The 16,976-nt window shown below is 46.3% G+C and overlaps 1 protein-coding gene across 3 annotated transcripts in view; it reads left to right on the plus strand.

Moving 5' to 3' along the window:
- The window catches only part of LOC144170851 (adenylate cyclase type 5-like), a 464,552-nt gene that overhangs the window by 87,743 nt on the left and 359,833 nt on the right, over positions 1 to 16,976 (plus strand). The gene's annotated exons all lie outside the window — the stretch shown is intronic.

Below are 16,976 nucleotides of genomic sequence, written 5' to 3' on the forward strand. Positions count from 1 at the left end.
ACCTCCCTCCCTCCCCTTCCTTCTCTCTCTCTCTCTCTCTCTCTCTCTCTCTCTCTCTCTCTCTCTCTCTCTCTCTCTCTCTCTCTCTCTCTCTCTCTCTCTCTCTCTCTCTCTCTCAAATTTGAAGGCTTGCTGCCTCGGCTCCCTCATTTTGTTACTTTATAACGTCACATTCGTTGCTTCGTACGCCCGCGTAGTCACCGCGGTCCCCGTCAGAAACGTGAAAGTAAAGCTATGTTTTTTTTTATTACGGCCATTTTTAACATATATGTATATACATGCACACACATTTATATCACCATCATCAGCAGCAGCCTATCTACTCCCACTGCACGGAAAAGGCATCTCCCATTAATCTGCAATTATCCTGGCCCTGTGCTAACTTCGACCAATTTATCCCCGCAAACTTCTTGATCTCATCCGCCCAAATAACTTTCTGCCACCCCCTGCAACGCTTGCCTTCTCTAGGGATCCACTCTTTACCCTTAATGACCAACGGCTATCCAATTGCCTTCGCATTACATGCCCTGCCCACGCCCATTTCTTCTCCTTAATTTCTACTAATATGTCCTTAACACGCGTTTGTTCCCTGACACACTCGGCTCTTGTCTTGTCCCGTAATGTTCCACCTGTCATCTTCCGTTCCATTGCTCGCGGAGTTGTCCTCAACTTAAGTTGAACCCTTTTAGTGAGCCTCCAAGTTTCTGCCCCGTAGGTAAGTACCGAAAATATGCAGCTGTCATACATTTTCTTCTTCGGGGACAAGGGTAGGCTGCCATTTTTTATCTGAGTATGGAGGTCGTGGGTTCGGATCCCACCTGGCGGGCATTTATCTCCACTTTCTTTATTTCCAAATTCTTTATCTGTTTCAATGACCTACCATATCCACCCCTTGCCCTCCCGAGTTTTTCTTGACTGCCAACCCTTATTTCTGTCTTATTTCAACGAGCCCCTCATTTCCTAATCTGATTCGCTATATATATATATATATATATATATATATATATATATATATATATATATATATATATATATATATATATATAGTAAGGAAAATGAGGGGCTCGTTGAGGAAATACAGAAAGATAGATCGTAAGTCTACAACGCCAAAGGAGGCATAGGGTGGGGTTAGGCTCTTTTTTTGTTTACTACGGTTAAGGATGTTAACATTTTTTTAAATATACGGGCGCGTGTTTTTCTTTCTTTCTTCCGTATATTTAAAAAAAATCTTAACATCCTTAACCGTAGTAAACAAAAAAAGAGCCTAACCCCACCCTATGCCTCCTTTGGCGTTGTAGACTGCCGATCTATCTTTCTGTATTTCCTCAACGAGCCCCTCAACGAGCCCCTATATATATATATATATATATATATATATATATATACATATATAGTCGTGAAGTAGAATCCTTAGTTGCTGCAGTAATACGCACAAAGTAGAAGTACGCTCTTCGGAGACTTTACAGGTCGAAACGTTGGAAATAAAGTCTCCGAAGAGCGTACTTCTACTTTGTGTGTGTGTATTTATATATATATACTGGAACAAGGGAAATTCCAAGGCACGTCTCTTTACTCGGTCCGCAGTGCACTCGGTGACCTCGGCAGAACGAGCTCAGACGATGGTGATAATTCACAAATGATGACTATAATGGGTATGTACAGTACAAGTGAGAGATTGGTCCCACTAGCGAATAGCAATTAATTTATTCCATGAGTCTTCTTCATGAGTCAAGACACCGATAAACGTTCACACTTCCCCCCCCTGCTGGGAAGCGGCCGCCTGGACGCTTGTAGCTGCTAAGGCGCACGCTGAGTAAAACGCTTCATACGAGAAACATGAATGACTTCACTTCCACGTCTGCGACGGTCGCTGGAGGCAACCGCAGGAGACACTCTATAGTTGACAGGTGAAGTTTGCTCAATGACAGTGTATGGGCCAATATAGCGGTGCAGAAACTTTTCGCACAGGCCCGCCGATCGTGTCGGGGCCCACAAAAGCACTTCTTCACCGGGAGGAAAATTGATGTTGCGGTGCTCGGCATCGTAATGAGCTTTTCCTTCCTGCTGCGTTGCTTCAGTGTGGATGCGGGCTAGGTGTCGACAGTGGTTAATCCGGGAGATGAACTGGTCAGAAAACGGAGTAACGGGAGAGACCGGTGCAGATAAGAAAGCGGTATCAATAAAGAAGGAAGGGGAATGGCCAAAAACCAGGAAAAATGGTGAGTAGCTAGTGGTGCGCTGAATTGCTGTGTTGTAGGCAAACGTTACAAACGGAAGAATTTGGTCCCAGTTGGTGTGGTCTGGTTTGATATACATAGAGAGCATATCGGAGAGAGTCCGGGGAAAGCGTTCAGTGAGGCCGTTCGTTTGAGGATGATGGCTGCTGGTTGTTTCATGAATCGTATTTGCCGCTTGAAGCACTTCCGCCACAATGTGGGACAAGAAGGCCTTGCCGCGGTCGCTTAAAAGGACGCGGGGTGCACCGTGGCGCAAGATGATAGTACTGGCATGAAAACTTAATGGTCGGGTGCGAAGAATTAAGATGCGAAAGGAAACTTTCTAGGGCTGCGCTGCCGTGATCCCAAATTATGAAGATGTTATCTATGTATCGAAGGTAAACCTGCGGCTTGAGGGGAAAAGGCTTCTGAGAGGGAAGCTTCAATTAATAAAAACAGCGCAAAGGATGGGACACGAGTGAAAACAGACAGGGACGGGCGCTGCCCTGTCTGCCCTGTCTGTTTCTATTTATGGCGTCCTACCGACTCGAACAGCTTCGCACTCTCGTTCGGAAGCTTCTAGTGGTCCCATAAAAGTCTTGGCGTATGTGTGCGAAAGAAGTGCCCATGCTGGTTCCAAAAACTTGCAAGTAGTAAGATGAGTTGAACTCGAAATAGTGGAGAGTTAGCACTAATTTTAGCAAAGTAATGTAGACTTCCAACGCATGTTGGTGCCGGTTTTCTGGTAAGGCCTTTGATGTAGCTTTTATTCCTTCTGTGATGGGAATGTTCGTATAGAGGGCGGAGACGTCGAGCGTGACCAGAAGGGCCTCATTGGGTATTTGCCCACCATCGTTTATTGCTTCCGTTATGCGGAGGAAGTGTGGGGTGTCCTGAACAAATAAACGAAGAGAAGTCGGAATGTCTGCCAAATGGTGATTCGGAAACACAGTGCTTCCATAGGGATGTTGTGGTTAGAAACTATGGGTCTGCCCGGAATGTCAGCTGAGAACAATGCTTCTGTGGGGACTTTATGCATTTTGGGGAGGAGATAGAAACGTCCTGCTTGCTTGTTCGTCGGTCTCATGAAGTTTAGTTCTGTTGCGGTGATTAATTCTCTGGCCAGCAGATCTGTGAGAGTGCGAAGGATCGTGTACTGTATTGTTTGACTGGATCGTTTGACTGGATCACTGTCTAAAGGCTAGTAGTGGCCATGGTTGTTAAGCTGCCTATAGGCCTCATCTTTATATTTTTCCATTGGTAAGATGACAACGCTACCTCCTTTGTCTGCAGGTTTAATGATTATGTCCGTTCTGGCTGCTAGGTTATTTGGAGTGACTTCTTCTGAGGGGGTCAAGTTTTCGCGTTTATTTCATTTCTTCGTTGTCATTAATATTGAGACGGGGTTCTTTTGATACTGATTTTATATACAAATCGAGTTCTGGAGATTCCTCGGCATCTGGCGTCCAAGTGCTTGGTGCACGAAGTGCGTGGTCATTGATTTCACTATTGTCTTTCTTATCGGAAAAGAATTCCTTCAGCCTCATTCTGCGGGAAAATTCGGTGAGATTGTGGAACTCGTATTAATTCACGTGGTTGTTGGTAGGGCAGAAAGTGAGGTCTCGGTGTAGGATAATTTTTTTCGGTTGTCGATAATGTTTCTGAAATGTCTATAACGTTGCTGTTACACGTGACGGGGGAGGCGGATGCAACATTCTGTTCGGGAACAGGTGTCATGTTGCTGTTACTCGTACGGAGGGAGCTAGATTCTACATTTTGATTATTAGCGGGAGGGGGAAATTCCACCGTAGCAGATTCTGATGTGTCTGCGGGGGACGTTAGATGATTTAGTGCCGCTTCTTCCGGCTTAGCGAGAACAGGAGGTTCAATGGGACAATGTGTGTCAGGCAAAAGGAGCTGGTCACGTTCAAATTTAACTGCTTCTTGCACAGCTGGCGTTCCTTACGGTCTCTAAAGGCATCAAGATCAATTCTCTCTTGCTCAGTGAGTGGAATGGTTTCAATCTACTCATTTAAAACACTAACTTGTTTGTCACAGTGCTCTATGAGAATTTCTAGAAGGGAAAGCGATGCGCGCTTCAAAGTGTCCTGCCATTTAGCTTCTAGTTGAGGGGGGAGCACTCCAAGGGAACAAATAGCTTTAAGGCGGTAGCCTTTGGGGATTTTCCTGGTTTGGAAGTAGGAGGAATAGGTGTTGAGGTGAAATCTGTAGTGTGTTTGTTTGCCGGCAAGTTTTCGAACACTAAGGAAAGCGCGGGATTTAAGGGGCAAGGCGTCCGGTCCGCTCGGTGCAGGTCATTTTCATTTGTTCCGAGTGGACCTACGGGATGGTTTTTTTTGATCGGAGTCTGTTGTCTAGGGGGGCTGTTAGTGGTGATGTCCACCTCGATGTCTGTTTGGGTGCTTGTTTGGGCTTTAGTGCGTGTTAGTGTCTGTGTGAACATTGAGCGTGATGTCTTTGGTGTGTCGGGATGTTGTTCTGCTACGTTCTGTTCAGCTGGTGTTGTGGCTGCATCTACCGTTTGTGTGCCCGTGTCGCATGGGGGGTTCTTGGGGGGACAGGCTGGTTCGCTACTGTTGGGAATGTCAGGTTCGGTCTGCTGCTCGGTGCTGGCCACTGACGGGCCGGTGGTGCCGGTAGTCGAGAGCGTCACCGCAAACGACTTGCTAAGCCTGTACTTGATGTTATCTGCCATTATCCAAACACCTCAGAAGTTAGGGTGTAAACCGTCTTTGGCCAGATGTCCCGGGGGGTCATGATAGATTTCTGTGTGGTAGATGATGTCCACGTTTTGTTGGGTGAGTTCTAGGTCAAGGAGGGCGTCGTTGAGCTTAACTGTTCGCTCGTAGTGAGCTATGAATCTGTGTACCTGAGGTGTGAGTGGCTGGTGATTGTTTTCAATTCTGGGAAGCACTGTTTTCAGGGTTATTTTCACGTTGGGTCGTTTGGTCTGAACATCTCGTACGAGAGATTTGATGGCTTCGAAAGTGTTTTCAGCGCTGTTGTACTTTAAGTCGTTAGTTCCGAAATGAAGTATGAAGTGCGTGATGTTGCGTGGCGCGGAGTCTATGAGCTTCTTAATGTCCTGTGTTGTGGCGCCGCTTAAACGGTGCATATATATATATATATATATATATATATATATATATATATATATATATATATATATATATATATATATATATATATATATATATATATATATATATATATATATGTGTGTGTGTGTGTGTGTGTGTGTACAGAGAGAGAGAGAGAGGAATATGATTTATTTTGCTTTTTAATTTTGTATCGGTGCTGCAATCTCTACGGCGGCTTTGACAGGTGGGTACAAAATAGGCAGGGCACAACAACTCCAGCCGAACCGTTAGAACCAAGGTCATTCGCTTTTTACAAAATAACAAAAATACACACACAATGTCCTCCTCTTTTTTCTTCATCTAGGTTAGCAAATTATGCTAAAAGTCGCTTAGTGACGCGATCGTTATTTAGATCATTCAACGATTTTAAAATTTCTGCTTTTCGTCATGACTAATTCATATTACGAAGTTTATGTTGCCGACGGCAAGATCTGAGCGCGCATGCGTCATAAGCTTGAACTTGCAGCGGAGGAACTTGGAAGGCTGTATTTGTGTATATTTATAGCATTGCGCAACATAGCCGTTTGTACGCTTGCCAGAAAAGGAGACTCGGCAATTGGTTTTCTTGTTTTGTCCCTCGGGCTGGCTGTACACAGAGGCAGTGCGTACGCGGGTTTCATAAACGGGCGCTAAAACGCGTTTTAAAAAGTGAGCAAAGCGTGGTGTCTGCGGTTTCAAGCCAAACTCTGCCTTGTAAGAACACTGCGCAAAGCCGAAAGCAATAAATAGTGTTCAAAGTTTCCGCAGAAGTCTAGGAAATATAGCACACACCTTTTTACGTCGAAGTTTATGGCTAAGGTTTCGCGTGTTTTTGGTGCCGGGGAACAAATCTGCGTGTGTAATATCTCTCGAATTCCAGGCAAAGGCGTGAGGCGCTACGCAGCGCGAGACATTCGCCCGTGTGCGCTTGTTTGTCTGGGCAAGGCGTTCCCTAGAAGCAGGCTTCACGCGTGTGCGCGTTTACCTTCGAAATAAGAGGCGTTCGTGTTTGTTTTAAAGCGAAGCTTTAGTGTTCTCACTGATGGCGTGTGTAACGCGAAAATGTATTGAAGGGAAAGAAACCAACGCTTCCCGTGGCCGGAATCGAGCCTGTGTCTATCACGTTACGAAGCCGGCGTGTATCCGAATGCTCCATTTCGACAAGGTCGAAGCGGTTTGGGTTTGGAGAGGGGTGCATGGGAGTGCAAAATTAGACAAAAATCTTGCACCTCACCAAGTAAAGGCGACGATGATCCGTCACAAGAAAGCCGCGCGTTCAACCATCGTCATCGTTACACGGAGGGGTGCCTGACTTTTTGTTTCTCTGTCTGCTTGGTTGGTTGATTGTTTGTTTGTTCGCGTGCTTGCTTGCTCCCTTGACTACTTGCCGCGCTTGCTTTAACTCGGCAAGTTGCTGTTCTCCATCTTGGAATTCACTTCTCTTCCGTCGTCGTAGCGGGAGGGCGGGGAGGACACCGCGTGTAGCCCGTAATCCCGGACGCCGGGAACGTCGAAGATTTCCGAGTGTGCGGGACGTGTGACGATCCCCTTCCTAAAGGTGCTGTTCCCCGATTCTTCATCAGGAACGGCTACGTCTACCCCCCGATTCCAGGCCATCCACCGAGATTGAATGACGTCAAAGAATGGCTAGTCGCAGCAAGACATCCGTGAAGAGGTCGAGCCTTTGTTAAAAATTCTGCGTCCCTTCAGCTTAGCATGGTCATTCACATTCACAGAGTGGAATGGTTCATGATGTTTGTTATTTTTTCGTGCGGTAGCCACAACGTACTTTCAGGAACTCGCGTCTGAAACTGACCAGTGTGATCTCGCAAAGCGACTATTACTTTCTAATGCCACGTGGTGAGCGCCAATTTGACTGTTTCTTGCACCATGCAGCCACCTTGGAGCGGGGCATGGGGGAATATTTATTGGCTCGTATCGCAGGCTCGTATGAGCTCGTTATACCGGCCACCAAATCCTGGAAAACCAGCGCTGCTTACGAAGCAACCGACGTCATGTAGGTTGAGCATATACTCGCCGCTAAATTTCAAAACCGTCTTTGCCGCCATTTAAATTTAAGTGGTCCGGTCCTATCGCACTCGGTAAACAAAGAGCAACTTAAAACATTGTGGCCTGAGATAAGCATTTATTTGCAAATAAACATCTATGGGAGGCTCTTCATGTCTAGTTGATAAAATTCCTAGACATAAGAAGTCTTATTTGCAGGTATTGTATGCGATAACTTTGCAACTCGTTTAAGTCCAACTCATGGGACGGGATGCGTTCACAGTGAACAAAGTTAGCCTAGTACGCATTAGGACATAATATATGCCGCCAATATGGTCTTTCCCAATGCTGCTTGTAATAAATTAAACACGTCTACTTTGAGACCTTTTTATGAACTCAAGTTAAACGTGAAGGAATACAGGCTGTGCCCATCAAAGGGTCGACGCAAGTGTTGCTAAGGCAAACAAGATTTAACTGAGCAACAGAAAGTGTACAAGATGTGGAGGTGTAATAGTTCGTTGTTTCCAGTGCTGAAATCATGCTGTACACTTTTCAACGTAAATTTCACAACTAAACGCGCTCCTGTCGCGTTGTCATGTGTTGCCTCTTCCACTTTCGCGCTGTTTCCAGGTGCATCTCCTCTTCTTGAGTTCCAGCACACCTTTAAATCACTTCTTTCATCCGGTTTCGTGTTCCGGTTTCCCCGTGTATAGAGGCCGATTGGACACTAAACCATTCAGAGTAGAAACCATCTTAAAGGAGCACTGACACGAAAATTTCATGTTCCACTTTTATTGTTTTTATCGATGCTTAATGGTCTGGCGAACCCGAAACAGCCCTTCAAATACTTCAGCGCGCGATAGTTAATTACATTGAACGGCCTGAAAATCGTTTGTTTCAAATTCCCGCGCTTTCATCCCGAACGGCGCATATGACAGACTCCCGGACAGACGTCACCGCTTTGTGCGGACGTCACCGGCACCCGCTTGAGAGGGTGTTGCGCCCGCTCGCCGCTCGCGGGGTCGCGCGCGTGAAGGGACGTCACGAGTTTTTGACGAGCGCTGTCGCGTCACTTCTTTTCCGCTCTTGGATTGACGTCACGCTGATGTCCATTTGCTGAGTGCCGCTCCGCGCGCTGCTCCGTCGGCGCGATAAATGAGATCCAATTGAACTACGTTCTTCGCGTCGCAGGCCGCTCATATTTCAGCCAGGGTATTATGATGAGTGAAGGAAGCGAACTGTGCAATAATATTAACGCCGAAAATTGGTGTCAGTGCTCCTTTAAGACATAGACCCCTACCATCTGAAGGCAACAAAGCCCTTCTGCGTTTTATGAAGGACACAGGCTTAGCTGAAAGACTGTAGTGCCCACAAAGGGACTGGAGAGTCTGTGCGTCCCCGATCCTACCCTCTCATTTTCGCCTACCCTCTCTCTGATCATCTTTGATACCCTCCCCCAGACTCTTAAGAAAAAAGGTCGTAAAAAGGTAGTAACGGCCGTATTTACTAACTCCTTACGATCCTTACTCCCCCGCAGTTTTGTACGTAGGCTCTGCCACTAACAACTGCGTGGTTAGTAAATTAACTGAGTGTAGGAAGCAGCATGCACTAGATTAAAGTCGTGCTTATGACTAGGTTGTGCATGACCAGTTAGTAAACGCATGTAGCTCAGAAGAGTGCTATCGCTCGGACTTTACTAGGGGGGGTAGTGGTGCTTACTGCCTGCTTCGGTTAGTAATTCTGACAAGTGCTACATTTACTACCTCCAGTTACTAAGTACCTAGTGTGTACTGGGACAAGTAACTTGTTAGTATTCCATTAGTGAATACCCCGACCTTTTTTTAAGAGTGCAGGGCCGACTAGAAATCCGGGCTCTGCGCCTGGATAACCTCTCGGCCTTTCCGTTCGCTTTTGTCCTCCTTTTTCCCCGTGTGTAGAGAAAAAAAAATGGAGGGGAGGAGGCCACATGTTCAGTGGGCACAGCTGGTAAAATCCCAGCTATGCCCACTGAACATGTCCGCTTTGCTATTTCTCTCTCTCTCTCTCTCTCTCTCTTAGTCTCAGCATACCTGAAGATCGAGGGCTTGTGTTCCCTATAGTGCCACCCGGCTCACCCCACCACAAGGATTGGAGTTTTGCCTCTCCAATAGGCGGCCAGTGGGGCTATGTGTTTTAAAAGGACCGGGTTGTTTTCTGCTTTAGTTTGTTCCGCAGGCGCTACGTGCCATCTGGCAGCAGCGACTATAGTCGTAGAAGCATGACAAATATAGTTCACAATCGCCGTTTAGCTTTATTGGCGGCACTGTACAATCTGGTATATTTATTGTCAGTGACGAGCTTATAATTCTCATCACGGAGCTCATTTTCTATATTTTTTGAAGCAAAATATTAGCAGCGTAGGTATTAAAGCCAACGAACCAGTCAAGCGTGCTGAATTACATTGTTCGACACATATCCTCGACATGCGTTCGCACACGAGGATTGTTTCCAATCCTTCCTGGTTTCATAATACCAACCCAGTTAAAAGCCTCTAATATGTAAGGATTTACTTGCAGGGTACTTCCTGCTGCAGTTTTTTCCGCTGAAATAGAAAGTAGCATTTATACTCTCAGTAAAAACGTATCATTCACCTCTCGAAACATTACAATTGGGATGAAAGGCTCGTTGAATGAGTACTGAACATAACGGAAAAGCAGTCTAGCCGTCATGCAAAGCGTAAATATTCACAGAAATACTCCAGAAAGTTGCGGAGAATGGAGCCGCCAACCTGTATCCGAGTTGGTGTGTCATCCGGCACGTCATCCAAAAATCTTGGGCTCGGTCCACACGATGGGTGTGCTTTTTCTGGCAATTTCTGTGATTGATTGATTGATTGATTGATTGATTGATTGATTGATTGATTGATTGATTGATTGATTGATTGATTGATTGATTGATTGATTGATTGATTGATTGATTGATTGATTGATTGAATAAACTTTATTCAAGACAGCAAGCGCGATGTTAGGGCGCCCGCCCGGTGAGAGGCGTCCTCAGTCCAGGATGCCTTGGAGGTGACCTGATATAAAAAACAATTATCCTAATTCTAAAAAGTTGAACTACGCCCCGTAGGCTTTCGTTAGCATACTAGACTGACTGCTGGCTGTCAGAAACGTCACGGAGGGCTTAGGGTACATATTTCGTCATTGATCTTTGGAGGAAATAGAAATGAACTGGTTTGTATTAAGGCTCAAAAGAAGAAAAAAAGTGGATCAAAGATGGTGCGCATTTTGAGGATATATATATACTTCCTTGCGTTATTCCGACGTTCTTTTTTCTGTAAGCCCAAGCTGTTTTCCCGTCGGTTCTAACTTATAAACTCAATAAGGTCTTCCTGCTGACCTGCCACTCTGCACACACACTGTTACGGCAGAAGAAAAAAAATGTACGGTCTAGCTTGAGTACAAGAACCGACTTTCGTAAATTGGCGCTCGCCGCACTCTTTCGGACAAATTTCGACCATCGTTCGCGCCGAAGTATGTCGGTGTTTCTGGAAAGCGCGAAACAACTGCGTTCCTTTCGTCCGCCTCCGGCTGGGCGCCGTCGTGTTGATGCCTTTTGTGCCTGGGCCTTTGACTTTGCGGCTCCAATTAGTGTGCCGCCGTTGTGTTGCAAGCCGCTTACGGGGCGGGTTTCGAAACAGCCTTAATGCACCTCGCAAAGAAAAATGAAATGGGCAGGTGTCTGCGTTGTGTCTTTCTCTCCAGGCACAGCATGGCTTCACACGTTCATAAAGGGCAGAAAAAAAAAAACGACAGGCTGAGGTATCTGAGGAGATGCGCCCTACATGTTTCCCATTTTAGCCCGCGGAAATTTCGTTCCCGTTAAAGCGCATATCCTACTTTTCGCTTGCTTCCTAAAGCCGGTCTAAGCCTACGCGTCCACGACACTGCTTCAAATCCCCTGGCTAAAAACTCGACAGGGGACACCAACGGGGCTTAGGGCTGGGTCGCCGTGTCGCAGGACCTCCTCATTGTCCCTGTCCCTGCGTTTGTGCAAACACCGTTCCTGGCTGGCTCAATCAGAACGCATTGGCGTGGCAGCCGACTGCTAGCCCTCGTGATTCCTTTTCTTTCTGTCTTTAAATCCTGATCGTTATTGGGCCTGTCCGCTCGACAGCCTCTTCGTTGCTCGGCGGCAGTCAATGAATAGTAAGTCTGCCGCGGCGAGCTCAGACGTTTCTCAATTTTTTCGGTTTTGCGGAGGAGTTGGACTAGACCCTTTTTTCAGCCGTGTTTGCGCACCGTGCATGTTCGATAGGGCAGTGAACCAAAAGAAAACCGGTATTAAGAGCGGGAAAACTTGGTTAGAGAGACAGAAAGAAAGAAAGAAAGAAAGAAAGAAAGAAAGAAAGAAAGAAAGAAAGAGAGCGCGAGAGAAAGAACTCAGAAACATTCCCTTTAAAGAATGCAGCTAAGGCTGCACGTAACGGTGAGCTGATTCGACTTCCCAGGCGAAGGCGTGATTCGACAAATTTGATACGCGATCATACGACGCAAAAACAAACAGAAAAAAAGAGACAGCCAGTTTTCTTGCGCTGCACTCCAAACAGTAGCAATGTTCTCATGAACCCGTGTGATTGAAAGGTTTCGTGTATGTCGTAGCGCTATACGTGCGACTTGCGCCCCCGTTTCCGGGTGGCTGGAAGACCATGGCTGGGTGGCCATGAAGACACAACACAACTTTTCCGGTTTGGAAGAACTAGCCTTTGGTAATTCACTCAGCTATATTTCAACCACGAACGGAACTTTCGTAATCGAAAACGAAAAAAAAAACATTTAAAACATTCAAATTTCGCGCTACGGGGCGGGATTCGGGTAGGACTGACACAATACAGGTCAACTGTAAAAACGTAGTTATTAGTGTGTTAACTACACGTTCGCATTCAAGTGACACGCTCAAAAGGATCTAGAGGCACCACTACAATCGCCTAGTCAGGTTTTTTGGAGAAGGCTTTGGTCGGCCGCTGCCAATCACACGAACTATGTTCTGTGACGTCATAGAGGCGTCACGGAAAGTGGCTGGAGAGTAGTCCCTGCTTCATGGGTTTTCGTTAATTTCTTCATTATTTGTTTGAAGTTTGCGATAAAAACGCGTATTATGGGGACAAAGCCGTCTCTTTAATGCACCAAGATGCTACAGGGCACTGGGCGACTCTCGAGCTTGACTACGTCCCGGTTCGCTGCATACAAAGCTGTGCACCAACACAAACGTGTGCGTAAAAAAATGTCCCACGGCTACTCCTCTTCATACTGCGAATTCCGATCTCAGGTGGTGTAATGTTATCGTAACGAAAATGGGAACTGGCTGTGGATTAACTGCTCCCTGAGAAGCCTAGGAGTCGGTTTAGGGGTGAAGCACCTTAGGGGCTCCGGCTGTCGGCGTCTCATGTCGTCGTCGTCTCATGTCGTCGTATTCTCATGCAGTCACTGTACTAAAACATCGGGATACTCGTTTTCAAACGCCTCGCGCTAAAAAGTTTTATCTCGATGGGCAAAAAACGCGTACTTAAAGGAACACACCGGGACACCCGGTTTCCAACGCCTCGCGCTACTTCTTAGCACACTTCTTAGCTTGGTGCGGCATGCGACACAAAGACAACTTAGGACCAGTGCGCCTCTCATTTTTTTGCTTAAATCAGGTTCAACGCAAGGGAGGGCGCCACCGTCTCAGCAAGCGCGCGATTGCTCTTCCCACCGGCGCTTCTCTGGCACCCAATCAGCGCGCGCCGTGTGGCAAGAGAGCGACTTACTATCTTTGACTAAAATTATACACTGCATACGTCGCACCTGCCTAGGTTTCACGTTAGTGGAGATGACCCGGGATTTTTTCGAGGCTGAAGGATCAAACAGAACAGCAGAACGGCGAAAAGTATTTGCACGTCCTCAGACAACGAGACACTGCATACATATTCTTCGCGATGAACTTTACATCATGCGATTTCACAGGGAATAGGGTAATGTGGGTGCCCAGGTTTAATCACCGAATTCTAGAAATAATACATACATCACTGCGTAAGTTTATAAAAGAGATATTCATTGATATACCTTTCACCAGAAAATGCGAAGGAATACAGAAGCTGCTCAACGATTCTGGACGAGCGTGCGCGAAATCTGAGTGTATTTAGCGATTAATGTCCATGAGCGAATGGATACACAGACCCCATTCTCCGTGTGCATATGGCGCATACAGTATGGTCGATCATTCCACAACGTAGACTTGCTGGGGCTTCTACCATTTCCACCCCACGAATTGCAGGAGTGCAAGTCGCCGCGCAATGATTCCTTCGTTCCACTTTGGTGTAGCCACTATTTTGCGAAATAAATACACAAGTTGTAATCAGACATTTGGCAATTTTACCGTCATTACTGGACCATCCGATGTCCCGGTTTCTGGGTCCGTCGATATAAGCTGCTGTTTCGACACCTCCGTCACTTGCGTATTAATCTTTGGAGGTCAGAGACTTTCCGTTGTCTCCGGCAGCTGGGGCAATCGTTCTCTATCGGCGCAAAATATCTTCGCTCCAAACATCATTTAGAGAGAGGGTGCTCTTTCGGCCGACCAGGTTTCGACCGTCTGAACTATCCATCTAGCTATCCCTCTTGAAGCGGTCGGAACATTTCGGCCTTTTGTAGATGTTGCTTCTCTGCCGGAGAGGGCACAAATTGCGTCCACGCAATCTTTAACTTTGCTGCTCTTATTTTACCGCTATACTACATTTTCGCGCACGCAGTCAGCGTACCTGTTCCCCCGTGTACTTATACGAGGTGTCATTTACTTCCAGGTATACGGAGTGACAGATATCATACTCATTTGGTTAACACGTGTCACGATGCCGCATGAAGCAAAATATGCCACTAAAAGCAGCCTTTCGGCTGTTACAGCAACAGCGGCGAACAGTTTATTATCCGAGGAACCCTTTTTCCCTTTTTTTCTTGGTTTTATACGATAAAGTCATGCTGTGGCACCCCTGCCTACACCCGCGGTCCTAACTTTGTCTTCGCAATACTTGGCAATAGGAGTGAGTAGAGAGAAAATAAGGGGGAACGGGGCTTTTGAAAAAAGGAGGCCAAGGCTACAATAAGAAATGGTTAACTCTATTTTGCATTTAACTGACTGCTATTGCTGCGAATCTGTGCGGCGTAAGGTGATCCTTAGCTTCGTTTTCTTATTGGTCAACAAAGGCTAGCCCCGTGACACGTCTTCTTCTTCATCTGGATAATTTCTCCTGACCCGGCGCAACTGAATGTAACAGCTGGGGGCTGAGTTAAGGAGGAGCAAGTGTTCGAGTGAATAAAATTGGCGTTGTTAATGTTTCTCCAGCTCCATGAAGCCAGGACTGCTTTTGCCTCCGGCAGAAAAGTGTTAACGTCATTCTAAACAGCGAGGATGTCTTCTACTCCTTCTAATCACCACCGCCATCATCATTTTCTTCAAAATAACAATAATAATGGTATATCGCGTCAGTTAAAGTACGTGACACCGAGCTCGATTACACCATCACGCCACCTACTTTTGTTCCTACCCTGGTATACTTCTGGGGTATACTTCTGTTGATTATCTAGACCTTCGCATGGCGTGCCCTAAAGAAGTCCGCTTTTGATTCAAAAGAATAAGTTGATGCCGTAGGTCAAAAATTCGGTGTGGCTGAGGGACGGGCGACAAAACGGCAAGTAGAGCTCCGATGCAAGGCAGACGTTGTTCATGGTGTGTTGTGTCCCCCGACCTTGTAATGTTGCCGGAAACATGCTCCATATCGACGCTGTCTTCGTTGAAAGGCATTGTGATGTCCACCAGTCCATCCACCTGGCCCACAACTTTCAACTACCTGATGACGCCTTTACACCCGCCCGTCGGCAATAGCATCCCCGCCCACCCACTTGGTGGCTTGAGGCCGGTGCCCCGTCACAGCACTTGGAGCCTGTTTGAAGAGCGAGCGATCGTCATCCCGCCATCGATTGGAATGCTATTCATTCTCCCGATTTCCTTCCCGCGGTTGTGGCTTCCATATGAGTCATTGCTCGATGTAACTGTGCTTCGCCACTTGCAGTACTTCGTTACCTTGAGCATTCCCCCAAGCTTAGTTGTGCAATATTCGGTTGGCTTCCTTCAATTTTATCTTTAATGATATGCCGTACCTGAGTTCGTGGGGCAGAGGCGCTATACAATAACTGTAACCCTGTACCGGGATTGAGGAACGGGTGGAACGAACAAAAACAAAATCTGCATGCGATTGAGACATGAAATGTCTCTCACCTCAATTAATCAGACTCCTATATTGCCGAACGGTCGTCAAGCAATAATAACATCCGCTTTCTGATGCGGAACCTTGCTTTTAATGCAGCTGCATACAGACAAGCATTGGGACAGGCTGGATCGATAAAGCTTGATTTTACGGTGCAGTTGTACATGCCTCGGTTTTCCCATACACGGTGCGTCTACACCGTCGCGTAGAACGAAACAAAATTTACCATGCAAGTAGGTATCTAGGAAGTATGATTACAGAAAACTGCCGTAACTCTTGTTTCATCTTGTTTCATCAAAACTCTTGTTTTATCAAAACTATCCAAAGCAAACTATATGGGAATTGGCCAGCTAAAACGACCCTATCAATACGCCGAGTTTCCTTTATTTTTCATAAGGTAGCCTACAGTGAAGTTGTTAATATTGGAAATTCCTTCCCGTCTGCTCTCTATACATGTTCTACGGGAGGAAAACGGACAGCCCCAAGTTCGTTCGTTAAAATAAAACTCTATTTCTTCCAAGTTCATTCAGCTATTTGCTAGCAAGTATATGCTGAATCGCAGATTAGAAACAAGCGGGTTTTCTGTTGTGCTATCTTTGGATTGCGTCCAATGTTTCGCTGTTCATCCCTGTTCACAGAGTGGAAGGGCGCCGAAAATTTGAAGACTGACCGTTACCAGCAATCCCTACCTCAGGTCACATTCTGTCCGCGCTGACTGAGCTGATCGACTCTCCTTAGGTATTTAGCGTTTCAAGAGCGAAGTAAGCATACATAATATTAGCTGCCTTCTCTGGGCCTAGAATGTCGGGATTTAGGAGCGTTTTTATAAATAGCTAACCATTCTTTTCGGTCCCACCAACCAGAGCCCTGCGCGGAAACTGCGTGGTATTTTTGAAGGCACGTGTTAACAACAGCGGCTGCACGACGGGGAGCTTTCAGTGAGTGTGGCGAGATCCCATCGCTGTTCAGGCTGAAAAGAAGAAGCGCCAATCGAAAGCTTTGGACAGAACAATGAACACAAGAATGTTGGCAAAAGAAGGTCTTTAAGAAATCATTCCTTTCAAACAGGGTCGTTAAAAAGTCATTCCCCTCAGTGGGAGTTCTCAATACAAGCAAAGTCTCTGCCTTTGCTGGAACTGAAACGAGGTCTCCGCTTTGATGGTTTTCTTTTCTTCGTCTTGCTCACACTCTGTAGGCCAGTGCGTTAAATATTGATTCACGTGGAGCGCACACAGTCCTCTGGTTTTTGGTGCATTAAACGCAACTTCTTTGTTTCGCCTTATTGATTTTCGTTACATGAGCGCCAGACCGGTTGAGAAACACGTCGTT

Source organism: Haemaphysalis longicornis, unplaced genomic scaffold (genome assembly GCF_048455015.1).
Source record: "Haemaphysalis longicornis isolate Haplotype H1 unplaced genomic scaffold, Haemaphysalis longicornis Haplotype H1 scaffold_2, whole genome shotgun sequence".
In the NCBI taxonomy this organism is placed as follows: domain Eukaryota; kingdom Metazoa; phylum Arthropoda; class Arachnida; order Ixodida; family Ixodidae; genus Haemaphysalis; species Haemaphysalis longicornis.